The sequence below is a fragment of the Trichechus manatus genome, unplaced genomic scaffold (genome assembly GCF_000243295.1).
Source record: "Trichechus manatus latirostris isolate Lorelei unplaced genomic scaffold, TriManLat1.0 scaffold00008, whole genome shotgun sequence".
Classification (NCBI taxonomy): Eukaryota; Metazoa; Chordata; class Mammalia; order Sirenia; family Trichechidae; genus Trichechus; species Trichechus manatus.
Genome location: NW_004443944.1, coordinates 27,821,779 through 27,840,246, shown reverse-complemented (window position 1 = coordinate 27,840,246; position 18,468 = coordinate 27,821,779).

The window sequence follows — 18,468 nt, the reverse complement described above, 5'->3', positions numbered from 1 at the left end:
GTGTGTAGTTTTCTTTTCTTGTGTTGTCTTTGTCTGGTTTTAGTAGTATTGTTGTTAGGTGCTATTGAGTTGATTTGGACTCCTAGCAACCCCATGTGACAGAGTAGAAGTACCCCTTGAGGGGGAAGGATTCCCTTGTTTTCTTTCTTTTTTTATTAACTGACCCCTTTATTATTATGAAATGACTCTCTTTACCGCTAGTATTATTCTTTGCACTGATACATAATTTTTCTGATATTAATATAGCCCTACAGTTTTCTTTTTCTTAGTGTTAGCATGGTCTATGTTTTTCTATCCTTTTACTTTTAACCTGTTTGTGTTTCTGTATTTGAAACTCTTTTCTAAAGAGTTTGTTTAGGATTAGTATTATTTCTTCCAAATGTTTGGTAGAATTACCGTTGAAGCCATCTGAGCTAGGAATTTTCTTCATGGGAAAGTTTTGTCAACAAATTCAATTTATTTAATAGACGTAGGACTATTCAGGTTATCTATATCTTCTTGTATGCACTTTGGTAGTTTGTGTCTTTCAAGGAATTTATCCAGTTCATCTAAGTTGTCAAATTTATTGGCATAAAGTTGTTCATAATATTCCTTTATCTTAAAAAAAAAAAAACCACAGCTTTTTGAGTTATAATTTACATACCATACAATTCATCACCTATTTAAAGTGTACAAATCAATGGTTTTTAGTATATGTATGTTGTAGAGCCCTTACCACAGTCAATTTTAGAACATTTTCATCACCTCAGAAAGAAACCTTGTACCTATTAATAGTACTTCCCTTTTCCTTTTTTGGCTATTATGAATAATGCTGCCATGAACATTTTTGTACAAGTTTTTATGTAGATATATGTTTTCATTTCTCGGGTATGTACCTAGGAGTAGAATTGCTAGGTCATATGGCCTGTGTTTAACCATTTGAGGAATTGCCAGACTGTTATCAAAAGCAGCTGCACTATTTTACATTCCTACAGGCAACGTGTGAGGGTCCTAGTTTATCCAGATCCTTGTTAACGTGTTATTGTCTGTCTTTTTTACTGTAGCCATCCTAGTGGATGTGAAGTGGTATCTCATTGTGGTTTTGATTTACATTTCCCTGATGGCTAGTTATATTGAGCATCTGCAGTGCAGTGAATTATTTAGTATGGCCCTCCTACCCATGGTCTTCGTGGCTCACACACCATGATTGAGTGGGACTATGCAAATAAGGTATATGGAACCTGTGATGGTTGGAGTTACATGTCTTGGCTAGGCCATGATTCCCAATATTGTATGGTTGTCTTCCATTTTATGTGTTGTGGATCCTGACCTCTGCATGTTGATGAGGCAGGATTGGTGTAGGGTGTGTCTTGGATCGCAGCCTTCCAGGAAGGCATGACTCAAGTCCCACCCTTACTAAAGTTACCCCCTTCCCTGAGGTGTGGCCTTCATCTAAGATATATGTGTTTGTCATGGGGAGGCTTTCTTTCTCTGCATCTGGACCCTACGTCTGGTTTGTGATCAATTGACCTTTGGTTCTTGGGACTCGAGCCAGAGGCTTGCTGACTGACTTGCTGATTTTTCACTAGCTTCCACAGCCCCTTGGGCCGATGGCCATATCATGTGACCTGATTCACCAGCTTCTGCAGCCCTGTGAGCCAGCAGCCTGTGGTCTGAACTGCCAGTTTGGGTTCGTCAGCCCCTGCAGCCACGTGGGTCGAGAGAAGCCTACGCCTAACCCACAAATTTGGGACTTGCCAGCCTCCACAACTGCATGAGCCATTTCCTTTATATAGTTCATGAGTTCTGTGAGACATTGCAGTGAATTAGGGAACCCAAAGATGGAAGGGAGAGTACTGAGGGGAAAGGGAGTAGTTGATGTTAGAGATGATGGAATGGTACAGCAACTTGGAAAAGTTGGACATATGGGACATCTTTAACTTCCGCCTCATAGGAGCCAGCTTTGTGGTGATCATTATAGAAGAAATTATTCGTTTAGCATCTTTTCATGTACTTATTGGCCATTTGTATATCTTCTTTTGAGAAATGTCTGTTCACATCCTTTGCCCATTTTTAAATTGGGTTATTTGTCTTTTTATTATTGAATTGTAAAGGTTCTTTTCATATTCTAGATACAATTCCTTATCAGATATATTATTTAGCTCCATAAAGGCAGGGATCATATCGATTCTACTCATCATTGTGTTTGTGGCAGGGCACCTAATAAGTGCCCACTAACTTTTGTTTATTTATAACTGATTTATATACTGCAAAAATATTTTATTGTATTCTTTGGGTTGTCTTTTCACTTTGTTGATGATGTCCTTTGTAGGACAAAAGTTTTTAATTTTGATGAAGTCTAATTTAATCTACTTTTTTTTCTTTTTTTGGTGCTTGTGCTTTTGGTGTCATAGTTAAGAAACCATTGTCTAATTCAAAGTCACAAAAATTTACACTCATGTTTTCTTCGAAGAGTTTTATAGTTTTAGCTCTTACATTTAGGTATTTGATCCGTTTTGAGTTATTTTTTATGTATGGTGTAAGGTAGGGATACAACTTCACTTTTTTTTTTTTTTTTAACACGTGCATATCCAGTTGTGCCATTACCATTTGTTGAAAAGACCATTCTTTGCCCATCAAATGGCCTTGGCACCCTTGTTCAAAATCAATTGACTGTAAATGAGAAGGTTTTTTTCTTGACTATTAATTCTGTTCCATTGATTTACATGTATATCTTAATGTTGGTGCCACAGTGTCTTGATTACTGTAGCTTTCTAGTAAGTTTTCAACTTTATTATCCTTTTAATACCTGCAGAATCTGTAGTGATGTCTCCTCTTTCATTCCTGATATTGATCATTTGTGTCTTCTCTCTCTTTTTTCCCGATCAGTCTGGCTAGAGATTTATCAATTTTATTGGTGTTCTGAAAGAACTAGCTTTTGTTGTCATTGATTTTCTCTGTTGTTTTTCTGTTGTCTCTTTTGATGATTTCTACTCTGATCTTTGTTATTTTTTTTTCTCTACTTACTTTGGGCTTAGTTTGTTCTTCTTTTTCTAGTTTTTTAAGGTGAAAGCTGATGTCATTGATTTGAAACGTTTCCTCTTTTCTAATACAGGCATTTAGTGCTATAAAAGTTCTCCCTTCGTACTACTTAGGCATCATCCCACAAATTTTGATATATTGTGTTTTCATTTTCATTGAGTTCAAAATACTTTCTAATTTCCTTTTTGTTTTCTTTTTTGACCCACAGGTTATTTGGAAGTGTATTGTTTTGTATCTAAATATTTGAGGATTTTTCAGAAATCTTTTATTTATTTTTAGTTTAATTTCATTGTGGTCATAGAACATACTTTGCTGACTTGAATCTTTTAAAATTTATTGAAACTGTTTTATGACCCAGAATATGGTGTATCTTGCTAAATGTTCCATGTTCAATTGAAAAGAATGTGTGTTCTGCTGTTGTTGGGTGGAGTGTTCTATAAATATCAATTAGGTCAAGTTGGTTGATAGTGTTATTCAAATCTTTTGTATCCGTATTTATTTTTTGTTTACTTGTTCTGTCAGTTATTGCGAGGGGATATTGAAATCTCTGACTATAATTGCGGTTTTGTCTATTTCTCCTTGTATTTCTGTTTTTGCCTTATGTATTTTGAAACTCTTTTTTTTGTGTGTATAAGTATTTAAGATTATTATGTCCTCTTGGTTAATTGACCCCTTTATCATTATGAAAATATTCTTTGCTCTGATATATATTTTTTCTGATATTGATATAGCCTTTCAGTTTTCTTTTTCTTGGTGTTATCATGGTCTATGTTTTTCCATTCTTTTACTTTTAACCTGTTTGTGTTTTATATTTGAAATGTATTTCTCTTAGGCAGCATATAGCTGGGTCTTGTTTTTTATCCAATCTGAAAACCCTTGCCTTTTAATTGGAATATTTAGACCTTTTATATTTAGTATGATTATTAATATGGTTAGGTTTAAATATTTCATTTTAATATTTGTTTTCTATTAGTCCCATCTGTTCTTCTCCTTTTACTCTTTTTCGGCCTACTTTTGGATTGAGTTTTTATGATCCTTTTATCTCTTTTGTTGATTCATTAACTATAACTGTTTCGTTATCTAGTTGTTGCTGTATGGTTTATAGTATATATCTTTAACTTATACAGGTCTTCCTTCAAGTGATATTTTATCTCTTTATATTTAGTATAAGAACATTACAATAGTATACATCTGCTGCTCACTTACTATCTCATCTGACATTTCACATTTATGACAATAGTAAAAAAATCTACTCTCTGACTATTTTGTGCATTAATGAGGCAGTGGGCATGATGGCAACGGCTACAAAGCATGCCTTCCCTTGCGGAGAGTCTCTGGCGGCCTCCAGGAAGCTAGGCTGTGCTGCCCTGCACCCTTCACTTCCTCCTGACAGCAGAGGTGCTGTGTCCAGCTGCCACGCTTGGCCGACCTCCTCCGTGGCCGTGATATCCGGGCAGATGCATAGGGAGCACAGGTTCTCAGCTCCTATGCAGCCTGAGGCCCTGCAGCTCAAAACTGCTGTTGGGGGGAAAGGGAGGAAAGAAAGAGGCATCAAAGAGGGTGTTTGGAAGAAATGCATGCGAGTTTAAAGATGTCCCAGAGTGAACCGAACTGGGTCTGAAGCCTCTGCTTCGGTGGGGCTGGGTGCACAGCCAGGCTCCCAGTGTCCTCGCAGGAAGCCCCAAGTCTCGGTGACTCACCAAGCCCAGAGGGCAGAGCAGGCTCTGAGATCGTGAATGCAGGGCTTGCAGGGGTAGGAATGGAGCCCTGACAAGGGAAGCTCTGACTCAGCACAGGAGGAATGTGAAGTGGTTAAGCTGTGGGCCCTCCAGTCACACAGCTGACTTTATCCAGCTTTGTCTCCTCCAAGCCTCCTTCTTGGCAGAGGAATAATCCATAACTAGACTCATCACGTTAATGAGCACATAAGTAAATCTTAGCTGTTATTATTTCTGTGATCATATTTTCTAAATAAAAATTGGACAAATGGATGGTCTGAAAACAGAAAAAAAAAAAAAAACCTCCATTCTCACATAATGCTAATTTTCACATCATAACTTGCTCTTTGGACCTTAACCATGTCGTTTAAGTGAGGAATGAGTGTACTTTCATTTCTCTCTGGAGCTCATGCTATCATTATGCATTTTGCTTTTACATATGTTATAAACCCAACACTACATTGGTATTAGTTTTATTTAAATAGTCATCTTTTAAAAAGATTTAAATAATGAGAAAAATAATCCTATATATTTACTCATGTAGTTGCATTTCCAGTACTCTTCATTCCTGTTTGTAGATCCATACTTTTCTTTGGTATCATTTTCCTTTAAAAAGTCTTTTTTCATCTTCAGTGTTGAAAAATATTTTCACTGGGTGTAAAATTCTAAGTTGACAGGTTTTTTTTTTTCTTTCAGTACTTTAAGTTGTTGCTCCACTGTCTTCTCTCTTGCATTGTTTTTGATGAGAAATCTGCTGTCATCCTTATCTTTGTTCCTCAGGATGTGATGTCTTCGTTTTTTTTCATGGCTTTTAAGATTTTCTCTTTATCACTGGTTTTGAGTAATTTGATTATGCTCTATCTTGGCATATTTTTCTTCATATTTCTTGTTTTTGGGTTTCATTGAGTTTCTTGAATCTGAGGGTATATGGGTATATAATTTATAGTTTTACACATGGCAGATTGAATCTCAGGGAGAGGGAGGAAGTGCCTGGGCCAAAACTTGGTGGAGGCCACTCCTGCCTCAGCTCCCCATCTGTCAGCTAAGCCAAGGGACATTCTGTTGCCCAGATGAGAGTTGCTTCTCAGGCCAGAGTGCCCAGAGGCAGAGACGATAGTCCTCTTGCCAAGTTGACATGGTGCCTGAAGTGCCTTGTGGCTGGGCATGTCCCTCAATCTGATGATCCTACTTGTCCCGGGTGCCTGCTGTGCTAAGACATGGTGCCTCGGGGGCTGCCAGCTGGGGGACATCAGGCCCTGACCAGTAGGCCCCAGATTCACACAGAGGCTAAAAACACACTGTGAAATTAAAGAAATGCCATGGAAACAGTGATGGTATATCTTTTTATCTGTCAAACTAGCAGACTTTTAAAAAGATAACGTCCAGCATGTGCAAGTGTGTAGGAAAATAGAGCTTCTTAGACCTTACTGGCAGGGGTATAAACTGGGACCCCTTTTGGGGGGACAGGTTGGTACAGAGTTATCACAAAGCTTAGAATTTTGCACAGGCTTGACCCAGCAATTCCAGCTCCATGAAGTTATTGTAAGGAAACAGTTCAGATTATTGGAGCCAAACAGATGTGGTTTTGGACCTGGGTGTACCACTGACCAGCTGTGTGACCTTGGACAAGCTACTTTAACTCTCTGAGTCTCCATTTGCCTATTTATAAGATAGGGATATTTATACTTATATTACTTGGTTGCAGTGAAAGTTAAATGAGATCATGTGTGTAAGACACTCAGCACAGGGCCAGGCACAGAGCAAATCCCGTGCTTCTGGTGCTGGTGGTGGTATCTTGATGATGATTTTATATAGATAATAAAAAGGCTGGAAAGACACGCACGAAAATATCAAAACTGGTTATCTTTGGGAGAGGAATAATTTTATTTTCCAAATACCTTTCTGCCCCCCCCACCCCCCAATTTTCTACAGTGAACATATATTGCTTTTGAGATGAGGGAAAAAAAAAAAGAAAGAGTTAAAACCAGGGCTTCAAACCAGTTTGAACCAGTTCAGTCATGGCCAATGAAGCGAAACAGGAATAGATTCAGTTTTACAATTTGGCAGATTCGGCACAGTATCTGGAATGGGAAAAAGTATGGGTTGAAGGAAGTATGGGTTGAAAGGAAGTCTCAGAAGAGGCGTAGTGAGCCCTTTCAGGAGCCTGATGCATGACATTGGATTACTGTCAGGACTGTACGAGAGTGACACACATTCAAAGCAGTGCAGTTGGCCGCCATCTTTGAGTGGGGCACTGCCGTCTTTGAGCAGGGCGCCGCCATCTTCGAGCGGGGCAGCGCTGCTTCAGGCTGTGCCCAAAATCCGAATGCAAGAGTTTTGGTTGCTATGCAATACGTACACTACCCTTGTTCTCTAAGAAGGACATTAAGTTTCTAGCAGGGCTTTGTCCCATAGTTTTTCCCATTCCAGCTATCTTTCCAGTTCACTGTAACTTTAAAAATCCGGATCTGTTCCGGTGACGCTTCCTCAGCCATGACTAAGCTAGGCAGAACCTGTTTGAAGCCCTGGTGAAAACAGTGCAGCCCATCCTTCCAGAGCCCGCTTTTGAAGGGAGTGAGGAGCTCAGTGGACCAGGACAGCAGAGGGCTTTTGAGGGGGCTCCAACCACAACAGTGAGGCCAGCAGGCTGGAGAAGGGCTGGGTGACTTGAATGAGAACTGGCCTCCTGGCCCCAAGGCCAGAGCCTGGGTTGGAATGCAGATGGAGGCTGTGGAGGCAGATGGTGGAGAATATGTCTTCTAGAGCCGGACCCGCTTACTCGTGTGACTCTGGCCAGGTGCCTTCAATGCTCTGTGCCCTGGTTTCCTCGTCTGTAAAATGGGCATATAATAGGACCTACCTCATAGGGTTGTGGAGGCTTCAGTGACTTTAATTTTTCGTGCAGCACCTGGTGGGCAGTGAATGTTAGCTGTCATCACAGTATGATTGTTACTGTTATTATCATCATCTATCAGTGCTTTGATTCCAGCCCAGCTGGTGAGGAGAGGGGGCTGGCCAGTCCAGAACTGGGCACCATACTCCTCACAAGGTGGGGCAACCCAGCTGGGGGCCCTTGGGCAGCAACCCCATCTCTCTGGGCCTCAGATTCCCCCTCTTAACAATGCAGTGGTCATTTGTACCTTGTGAAGAATAGAAGAGTGCCCATGGCCAGTGTCCACACACCAGAGACACCTGATAAACGTTTATTCCCTCCTTTGTGAATGACCCATAGTGATAGGGGACAAGGAGGAGGGTAAGAAAGGCTGGGCTGGGTTGGGGTCACGTGCCCCAGCCACCCACAGGCCCATCCCCCACAGCCCCAGCTGCCCACCTTGAGCTTCTGGTGATTGTGGAGGGAGCAAGACTGACATGGGAACATTAATCCGCCTCATTAACTGGCTTTGCTCTGAAGTTGTAACAATTAGGTCTGCAGTCTGGGCAGTATTAGGAGCTGGGCAGGGGTCACCCAGGCTTCTGGCCCCTTGCCCACTGTCCGCCCAACCTCAGCCAGGCACTTGCTCTGTCCCTGTGGAGAGAGGACGGCAAAAGGGGTTCTTTGGCAGCTGAGCTCCCTACATCACTACAGACAGGTGAAGAAATGGAAGCTGTGGCCTTATTTACTTATCTACTCACAGGCATTCAGCAGATATTTATTAGCATGTACCGTGTACCAAAGAGACAGATGTGATCCCCGCCCTCACAGAGCTCTCAGTTTGGTCGAGGAAACACTATAAACCAGCAAATGAGGAAATAACAAAAATAAAATAATTGCCATCAGGATAAATGCTGTGACAGAGAACAACCGGGTGGGGGGATCACTAGGGTAGTTAGGAAGGGCCTCTCTGGGGAGGGAATATTTGAGCTGAGGCCTGAAGATTATAAAGGAACCAGCCTTTTGAAGAACTGGTCTTGATGGGGGTTCCAGGCAGAGGGAACAGCACATGCAAAGGCCCTAGGTGGGACCAGGCCTGCGTGTTTAGGAGTGGCTAGGAAAGAGTGGGGGCTGAGTAGTGGGAGATGAGGACATAGAAGGAAGAGAGTATAGTTGTAGGAAGGACTGGACGTTTCTCTGAGTCAAGCCAGTGTGGTTGGAGAGCTTGGAGGAGACCGGATATGCATTTCACAAGACTTTTCATCTGGAGAAGAACCAGCTGGAGGAGGAGCCTGGGGCACCCAGTGAGGAGCAGCCATGGAGACTGGATTGAGAGGTGTGGAGGCATGAGGCTGGCTTGCACTGGGAATGAGGGCTGGACAGGGCAAAGGGTGCCGATCCTTCCAATGAGTCCTTCCCAGCCTTTGAGCTGCATTTTCTTTGCCAAGAAATGGGCTGATCTCCAAGCCCCCTCCTTCTGGCAGCCTGCAGCCTTTCCCCCACCCCTGCCCATGCCTTGCCCCAGCTGCCTGCCATCCACTCATCCCAGGCCTCGGCTACAGCGAGGGGCCATACTTGGACATGATTGTGAACCTCAAGGACTAAAACTTGCTTTGTACATTAGCATTTATGAAAGGCTTGCAGATATCAGCGCATTTCACCCCCACAGCTCCCATGGTAGATGTCTTAGTTATCTAGTGCTGCTATAACAGAAATACCACAAGTGGGTGGCTTTAACAAACAGAAATTTATTTTCTCACAGTTTAGGAAACTAGAAGTCCGAATTCAGGGTGCTGGCTCTGGGTGAAGGCTTTCTCTCTCTGTCAGCTCTGGAGCAAGGTCCTTGTCTCTTCTGAGCTTCTGCACTTGGGCGATCTTCATCTGACTTGGCCTCTTTCTTTCCCCATCTCTGCTTCTGAGCTTGCTTGTTTAATCTCTTTTATATCTCTAAAGAGATTAACTCAAAGCACACTTTACAGTAACCCTGCCTCATTAACATAACAAAGACAATCCATTCCCAAATGGGATTATAACAACAGCTGTAGAGATTAGGATTTACAACACACATTTTAGGGGGATGCAATTCAATCCGTAACAGTAGGTAAACCATTTTCTTCTCATTTTATTGATGAGGAAACTGAGGCACAAAGAGTCAATGTTTTGTGCCCAAGGGCACAGAAATCGAGGCAGGCAGAGTGGGGATTTGAATTGAGGTCAAGTGGATTAGCAAATCGAGCTTTTTCCACTACTGTCCAACAGTCTCAGCAGTCTGTCCCAGCCCTGAGGGTCTGTGAAATAAGCTCCAGTATGTATTGGGTGCCCACTGTGTACCAAGTGCCATGCTAGGCACTTTGCTTTGCATCATCTCTGACCCCGGCAGCTCCCCAGGAGGGAGTGATGTTGTCCCCATTTTACAGATGAGAAAGTGGAGGCTCCAAGAGGAAAGAAGTTGCCCAGCATCAGAGATGGGGCCGGCCAGGGTCTACAGTCTCTCCAACACCCTCCTCTCGTTCCAGCCCCCATTAGTCAGAGCCTGCTCAAAGCCTCTGACCCCCGTTTCCCAAGGTAAAGCAGCTTTCTTAGCATCTCAAAGAACCTTCTCTGGCTGCTGCCATGTATATTCATAGAGCTTCAAAGAGGAAGCTTCAGACAGGAGACTCTTCCCTTCCAAGAGCAAATTCTCACCCTCTCAGATGCAGGAAATGTAGTCTGGCTGGAAAAAGACTTAATTTTTTTTTTTTTACTAGTTAGTCAAAGAAAGCTGCTCCCTCCAGCTCTTCTGAAGGCTGAATATTTGTCCTGGTCGGTTTGGAAATTGTGAGGTTTCAGAGCTGCTGCCCTTGCAGTGGCCCCCAAGGCCATCAGGTTCCACTTTGGAGTCATGGAGGGTGAGGTGCGGGGCACAGAGAGAGCACGGGCACACGAGGGTGACCCGGGCTTCAGGGCGGCTACTCACCCTGTGAAAATGCGGCTCTTCTCTCTACATTGATCTACGCTTGAAATTTTTCACAATAAAAAGTTAATTAAAAAAAAAAAGAAAACCTGAAAACATAAAGTACACTGCAAGCTGGCATCCTTTGGTAAGGGCTGCCTTCCTGGGTGTGGCATTCCAGGCCCTCCCCAGAGGGGCCCATCTCCAGTGCTCGGCCACAGCAAATGTTTTGCTCTCTGCTCCCAAGCCCCTCCTTCATTTCCAGCTCCCACACCTCAGTCTGAGCTTTCCCTTCGCCTTGTGTGCCCCCTTCATGCAGCACGGACTCCAGTTCATTCTTCAAGCCTTAGTTCCAGTATCCCCGCCTCTTGGAAGCCTCCCTGGCTCCCTTGAGCAGTCATGCCTGCCTCTCTGTCCTGGAGCCCCTTGTCCATCTCCCCTAACCAGTCACCCTCACTGATGTGCTTACAGTGCATTAGGATTACCCCTCCAGTTCAAGAGGAAACAGGCTCAGAGAGGTGAGGCCACTTGCCCAGGGTCACACAGCAGTGGGTGATAGGGTGAGGATTCAAATGCCTATGTGCCTGTGTGACCTACCTTCCAAACCACTCCACTCCCCCACCAGGCTGGGTCTCCCCCGTGGGGCTGGAAGCTTCCCAAGTGTGGGCCCAGGATCTGGGTCCTGTGTACCCAGTTCAGGGCTGCCAGCAAGGAGGCAACAGCAGGCATTTGCCAAATGGGTGAACAACCTAGATCCGAAAATCTTGGAGACCATTTTCTCCAGTCCCTGTCATTATGGAGTGAAAGCAAAGGCTTGGAAGGCTCATGGGACCTGCTTTTTAAAAGCAATGGAAGCGGGAAACCCAAGGAGGCTGGAAAACTGCTGACCCCTCCTCCCCACAGGACTGACTGCTGCTCAAGGGGTGACCTCATCTGCACAAGCTTCCAGGTATTTGAGAAGTGACTCCTTGGACTGCCGGGAGGGAAGGCAGGGCTCTGTGGACAGCAGGAAGGTCGTGTTTGCTGGTTTGTTCATCACACATTTACTGAACACTTACTGTGCACTAGCACAGTTACAGGCACCAGGACACAGCACGAACAAACCAGACCCAGTCCCTGCCTTAACAGAGCTCACATAGGAGGGGTGGGGGGTGAATAGACAAGAAATTGACAAGAGTGCTACAACGTGGAAAAGAATGATGGGGAGGGGGCTTGTGAGGCTTCCTAGGGGGTAAGGGAGACTCTTTTGGGAGGTGTTATTGAAGCTGAGTTCTACTGGATGAGACAGAGTTGGTCAGGGAGATGTGAGCTGAAGGGTCTTCCGGGCAGACTGTGCAAACGTCCTGGGGTGAGGAAGGGCTGGGCTCACTCAGAGAACAAGTGAGAAGGGGTATGAGTGGAGGACCAGAAAAGGTGGGGAGCCATTGGTGGGATCTGAGGGGGCAACAGTGGAGGCATAGTTCTGTTTGGAAAGCCCGCTGTGGGTGCAGCATGGAGCACAGTCTGCAGTGGCTGGGTGATCGTGGAGACCCCGTGTAGGAGGCTGGTGCAGTTTTCAGGAGAAATGAGCATGGTGGACCAAACCCAGATGGGCTAGGAACGTGGAGGGAAGGAACTTTAGCGGCAGGCTTTTGTGCTGGGCTGGGTGAGGGGAGAGGAGAGAAGGAAGATCTAGCTGAGCCCTGGGGGTGGGGAATGCTGGTTTCTGACACGGGACTTGGAGACACTGTAGCCAAAGTCTTCTGTCTCGTACGATTGCCCAAACTGGCCCAGAGGCAACTGGGACCCGGGGAGCCCTGCCCACCATGTCCGCAGCACAGCCTACCCCTCCCATCCTGTGTCCAGGACTGGTATGTCTATTGGAGGTGAAAATCATGCCTCCTGCCTTCGCCTCAAATTGCCCCCTGGGAGTCTGTGGCTCTTTGCATGGGGAAACAGAGGCACTGAGCCCTGCTATTGAGACCATGGCAGCAGCTGCACTTAAGCTTCAGGCCTCTCCCTGTGATGCAGCTAGAGGATTTTTCCAGAACAGATCTCATGACATTACTTTCCTGTTCAAAACTCTCCCATGGCTCTCCATTGTTCCACTTGACTCCTCCCTGGCACAGGAGGCCGTGGGCCCAGTGGTGGAGCGCCCGTGGGCCACATGTTTGGGTTTGAATTTTGTCACTGCTGCTTACTGGTTACAGGACCTCGGTCAGGTGGCTTAACAGCTTGCAGCCTCAGTTTGCTTATCTGTGAGATGGGTATGCTGAGTTCCTGCCTCATGGAGTTGTTAAGGGGAATAAAGAGATGATCCAGGCATCTAGCCCATACTCAGCACTCAATACATGAAGATGATGTCATTGTGGCTACCAAGATTGTGAGGATCAAATGAGGCTGTATATTTGAGCCCAGCACATAGTAGGTGCTCTAGAAATATTAACTGATCTTATCACTGATGTCGACACTTTTTCCTTCATCTCTTTCCTCTTGTCCCAGAACACTGACGAGATTTGACCCCCTCTTTACCTTTGCACATGCTGTTTACCCATCTGTGGTGCCTTCCTCCATCCCCTTGCCCATCTAGTCATCCTTCCAGACCCAAGTCCAGTGACGCCTCCTCTGGGAAACCTTCCCTTACTTCTTCCCAGGCCCTGGGTTCGGAGCTGCCTGAGCATTCCCTCTTAGTGGCCTGGTCTCCCTGCCTTTAATTGCTGCTTTACTTCCAGGGGTTGCAAACTCAGGAGCCTTTAGGACCAGGCACATATCAGGGCAGAGAGGAATATTTGTTGTATGAATAACTGCAGCCCTTTTGCAAGACTCCTGTTTCTCGGAGCTGCTCCCAACCTGTAGCTGGGTCTCTGCCTGCCCTCTCAAGGGACAGTTCCTTTTGGAAGGTTTACCAATCCAGTCCAGGCTTATTGGACACCCCTTGTGTGTTGCTTGGAGCTGCAGGCCATCACTGACTTCATCCATTTTCATCCTTATAGCACCCATGATGCCCATTTGACTGATGACAAGACCAAGGCTACAGAGCTGAGGTTTCTCGCCCCCAGGTCATCCAGCTGGCATTTTTTGGCACCCCATCCTGACCAATGTTGGCAGCTCCATCAGTGTGATGTTTATGCCCCAGGGCCTTTGCACTTGCTGTTCCCTCTACTTGGAACTCTTTGCCCTCAGATACCTGCAGGGCTTCCTCCTTCAATTAATTCAGACCTGAATTCAAATGTCCCCTCCTCAAAGAGCCCCCTGCCAGTCACTATCACACCTTTCATCCTATTTATTTTACCTGATGGCAGTGATCATACTCTGACATATCATACATTTGTTTGTTTAATTTCCATCTTTCCCACTGGACTTCAGGGTCAGCCACCATGTTTGTTTTGCTCACGTCCTATCTCCAGCCCCTAGAATGGTGACTGGCATTCAGTACCAATAGATATTTGTGGATGAGTGACTCCCCTGGCTTGCAGATGGTCCCCTGTGGCATGTGGGAAGGATGGGAGGTATTGGGGTACAGCAGTCCCAGGGGAAGGGCGTCTGGAGGGACCCAGATGAGGCCCCGCCATCAGCTTCTCCTCCCTTTTCTGGTTTTCTTTGCTGCCTTGAACGTGCCCTGACCTGACTGTGCCCTGTGCCCAGCCAGAGTGGGCATTGGCCCAACTCCAGTCTTGTCTGCTGCAGAGACAACCCCCTTGTCCTTCCTGGGGCCACCTCCCCTGGTGTTTCTGCACCTGAGCCCTGTGGACCCCACATGGGGCCCCCACAGTGGAGCACCCAGTCCTCTGTCTGCCCTTTCCTTGCTGTGCCCACACCCCGTCTCCTCCTGACAGCTAACACATGAGAAGTTTTTGGACTTGAAAGACTCAGGATGGAGAACTGGGGGTGTTGGGAGAGGGTAGATAAGGCCCAGCATTATCGTTATTTCCCTTTTTGAATAGGGGCAACTCAACCCATTTTGCAGATCAGATAGAAACTGAGGCTCAGAGAGTCTGAATTACTTGTCCAAGGTCATGGAGGCAGGGACAGAATTCAGATTCAACCCCAGCATGATTCAGATATCCACTGGAGGTCAGGTTTGTTCCAGCTCTGAGGGCAAAACTAGAATCGATGGAGTGTTTTAGGAGTTTCTGCCCATTCACTTTACCCACAGATTCATTCAAGTGGCGTTATTGTGTCCAGCACCATGTTGTATGGTGGGAAGTGGTCCCACAGGCAGGGGTAGGGGAGGTCTGTGCTGTGGCGGGATGGGAGGGGAGTTGTTTGTGGTGGTGGAGGGGCTAGCATTGCTGGAGGCAGGCTCAGAGAAGGCAGTTCACATTTGGAGCTTGAGAGTTGAGCAGGCATTACTTGAGCATTTGGGGAAGGAGGGAAGGGAAGTGAGGCAGAGGGAACAGCAGGGGCAAAGAGGGAGGCTTCAGCCACCGAGCACTGAACAGGCATGGCCATGGAGAAGGTGGGGGAGCAGCCCCTTCTGCGGTGTGCTACAGGGTGCTGGGGTGGGGTGGGGTTCAGGCATAGACGGGAGGTGGGGTCACATGCTCCTCCTGGGATTTCTTGACTTCGATCCTAAGGCTTAATGGCTGTAGAGTGGAACAAGTTGTAATAACAGCTGCGCTCCCCTGAAGGCTGAGCTTCTACCCCCAGGATGTTTTCAGCCCAGTCTCACCTGCCATACCCTGCTCTGTGTATGTCCCTGTGAGGGTCCACCAGCCCACCCTCTGTGCCCTTTTGACCTCTCCATGTGGAAGGAGGCCTAGGTTGGCTGTTGCCTCCCACCTGGGCTCGGAAGTGGAGGAGAATGCCCATGACCCCCTTGGTGCCTCCTGTGAGGGGTACAGATGCCAACTTGTTGGGTACCCACAGGCCCTTCCCCTTCCTCCCAGCTCCCTTCATCCTCACCACTACGCTGAGAGGGGACACAGAATGGCCCGTTGGAGGATGTGGAAATGGCCCAAGAGGGGAGGTTTGGCTGCAGGACATGGGGAGAGGAGCGGGCTCGGGTCTGGCAGGCCTGGATTCCTGCCCTGGCTCCATGCCCTGTGTGATATGAGTAGCTTATGCCCCTGAGCTCCTGGTCCTCAGCTTCCTGGGCAGCCAGGAGGGTCAGGGGAGTGAGGGGAAATACCTTAAACTGTGTGACGTGCTGGACTCGTGCTGGACCTGTGTGATACATGATGTCAGCTCAGAGCTGGGCACTGAAATCAGCTGCCTGTGCAATGGGGAGGCTCATCTGGAGCCTGCTGGAACCGTAGTAAAAATCACCAACCAGTCATTTAGAAGACATTTATTGAGTACTGCCTGTGTGTAAAGCTTGTGCAGATGGACTCTACCCTCAGGAAGCTCCCAGTCCAATGGGGGAGACAGTCATCAAATGGCCCCCAAAATAAATCAATGCAATTGTGCAATAAAGCACAGGGTCCCAATGTAGTCAGGGGCTGGGGCGTCATCCTTGGGGAACTGTCACTTGAGAAGAGCTCTGAAGAATGAGTGACAGCTACCCAGGTGAAGAGGGAGGGAAGGGCATCTGGGCAGGGGGAACAGTATGGCAAAGGCACTGAATCAGGAGGGAGCCAGCCAAGTTTAAAGTCCTGGAGAAAGGCTGGGAGGCTGGCCTGTGGTGAGCCAGGGCAGCAAGAGTGAGAGGGATGAGGCTGGAGAAGGGGTGGGGACTCAGGCCATAGGAGTCATTTCAGACTTTATCCCAACAGCAGTGGGTAGCCATGGCGGTGATGTGATCTGGTGTGTGTTCTGCTGCACTCACTCTAACCCCTGAGTTAGGGAGGCTAGAGGAGGCCAGTGCGGACGTGAGGGGAGTGAGGGGTACACACTCTGGTTGAGGACGGCTGCAGGAACCACGTGGCAGAGTGGCAGCTTTCGTTCGAGTTAGCCATGAAGGATGGGTTCCTATGGGGAGGCAGAGCTGGGGGCTGGCATTTGCTAAGGAGGACACAGATGAGCAAAGGAGTTCAGGTGGGAATGGCAGATGAAGGAAGATCCCAGAAGCCCCCCAAGTGCCAGACCTAGGAAAAAGTGTGGATTCTGGAATGGGCAGCTGAGGCAGAGTGGGGGACAGAAGGAGCCTATGGCAGCAGCAGGGCTGGAGGCTAGAACAGGGAAAGCAGAGGAATCTCGAGTAGCCAGTGGTGTCCAATTAGCATATTCATGACCATGATAGCAAATTATGAATATGATAATAAGCCCTGCTGGGTTTTTTTCCGTCTCTCTCTCTCTCCCTCCATGATACAGAACAGAGCCCCAAGTAGGAATGAGATGAGGGGTTCCTGGCCTCCAGTATCAGCTCCTCTCTTCTCCTGGCTGCCTGCCAGTCCGTGCACATCCTCTCTTTTTATGGAAATTCTCGCTGCTCCGGAAGTGGAGATGGTACAGAAAGGGAGTGTCCCTGGGCCAGTCCTCCCCACATACTGAGTCTGGGCCAGAGCTGCCCCTGGCCCCATCTTGTGATGTGCCTGCACATGGCAGGCTTGAGGGAGCAGAGGAGCCCTGAGCAGGTCTTCGGTGACTCATCCTCCCAGCAGCACCTGTTGGAGCGGGGTGTGTGTGTGTGTGTGTGTGTGTGTGTGTGTGTGTGTGTGTGTGTGTGTGTGTGTGTAGGGGCTCAGGGAGGGAGCCACCACGGGCTCCCTACAATCGCCAGCCCTGTGCCCAGTACCCCAGGACACCTGCCCCTGGCCTAGGTCAGAGGTCTCCACTGGCCTTTGGGCGCCTTCCCCGGGGTCAGGAACTGGCCACACGCAGTCAGAAGTGTTGGTTGTGCCCCCATCCTGCTCCCTCGGGGCTGGAGTGGTGAGGGGGTGAGGAGTCAAAGTGCTTCACCCTGTGCAGGTCCTGCGATCCAGCAGGCGGAGGGGGTGGCACAATTAGCTGTCACAGCAGTAGTGAGTCAGGCCCCAGTTGTAGCTTCGAATCAGCCCCAGGGGGCGAAGGGGAAGAGGACATGGCCAAGGTCACATGTGAGCAAGTTTACCCGAGCCTCCCTGAGTGCCCTGCGCCGCTCCCCGAGGCTTCTCAAGGAACAGACAGGGTCTGCTCCCGTGGTAGACAGAGAGCAAGAGATACTTCCATTACTCCCACTGCACAGAGGAGGAAACTGAGGCACAGTAGCTCCCCTTGCTACCCTTCCCTGGCTACATAGCTCTCTTTTCAGGTCCTTGAACACTAGGCCAAGCTGCTTCCCACCTCAGGGCTTTTGCCGAACACTCTTCCCCAGTTTTTGCCATGATAAGTTTCTTCTTATCTGTGAGGCTTTCTCTGTCCCTGGCCCTTGGGACACTATCATGATTTGTAATTGTTTTACCAATTTTGTCTTTTGCCCTTACTAGGTGGTGAGCTCCCAGACCTCAGAGTCTACATCTGTCTTGTTCACTGCTCTGTCCCAGCCCCCAGCAAAGCGCCTGGCATGCAACAACAATACCCAGTGTGTATTGAGTGTGTACTACATGCCAGTCACAACACGCTGACCTTCGTAGGCTTTGATCCCCTGACATCCCTACAAGAGAGGCACAGCTCTCATCATTCCCATTTTAGAGATAGCCCAGGGAGGCTATGGGACTTGCCCAAGGTCATATCCTCCTGCCAGGATGAGGTGGGGTTTGATCACAGGCATCTGCCGCCAGGCCTGCATTCTTATATAGGGCACTGTGCTCCCCCCCTGCCCCTCTCTAGTGCACACAGTAGGTGCTTGGTAAATATTGTTCGAGCAAACAGATGGAAGGACAGTCTTCTCCCAGAGTCGCCCAGACAACGAGGAAGAGCCAGGCCTGTCACCCCAGCTTCCGCCTTCCAGCATTTTCCCTGTGCTGCTGGTGCATAGAGGCCCACAGCATCGTCCTCAGCGCCCAGTGGGCACGACGACAGCCTCCCACCTTCCAGCGTTTTCCCTGTGCTGCTGGTGCACAGAGGCCCACAGCATCGTCCTCAGC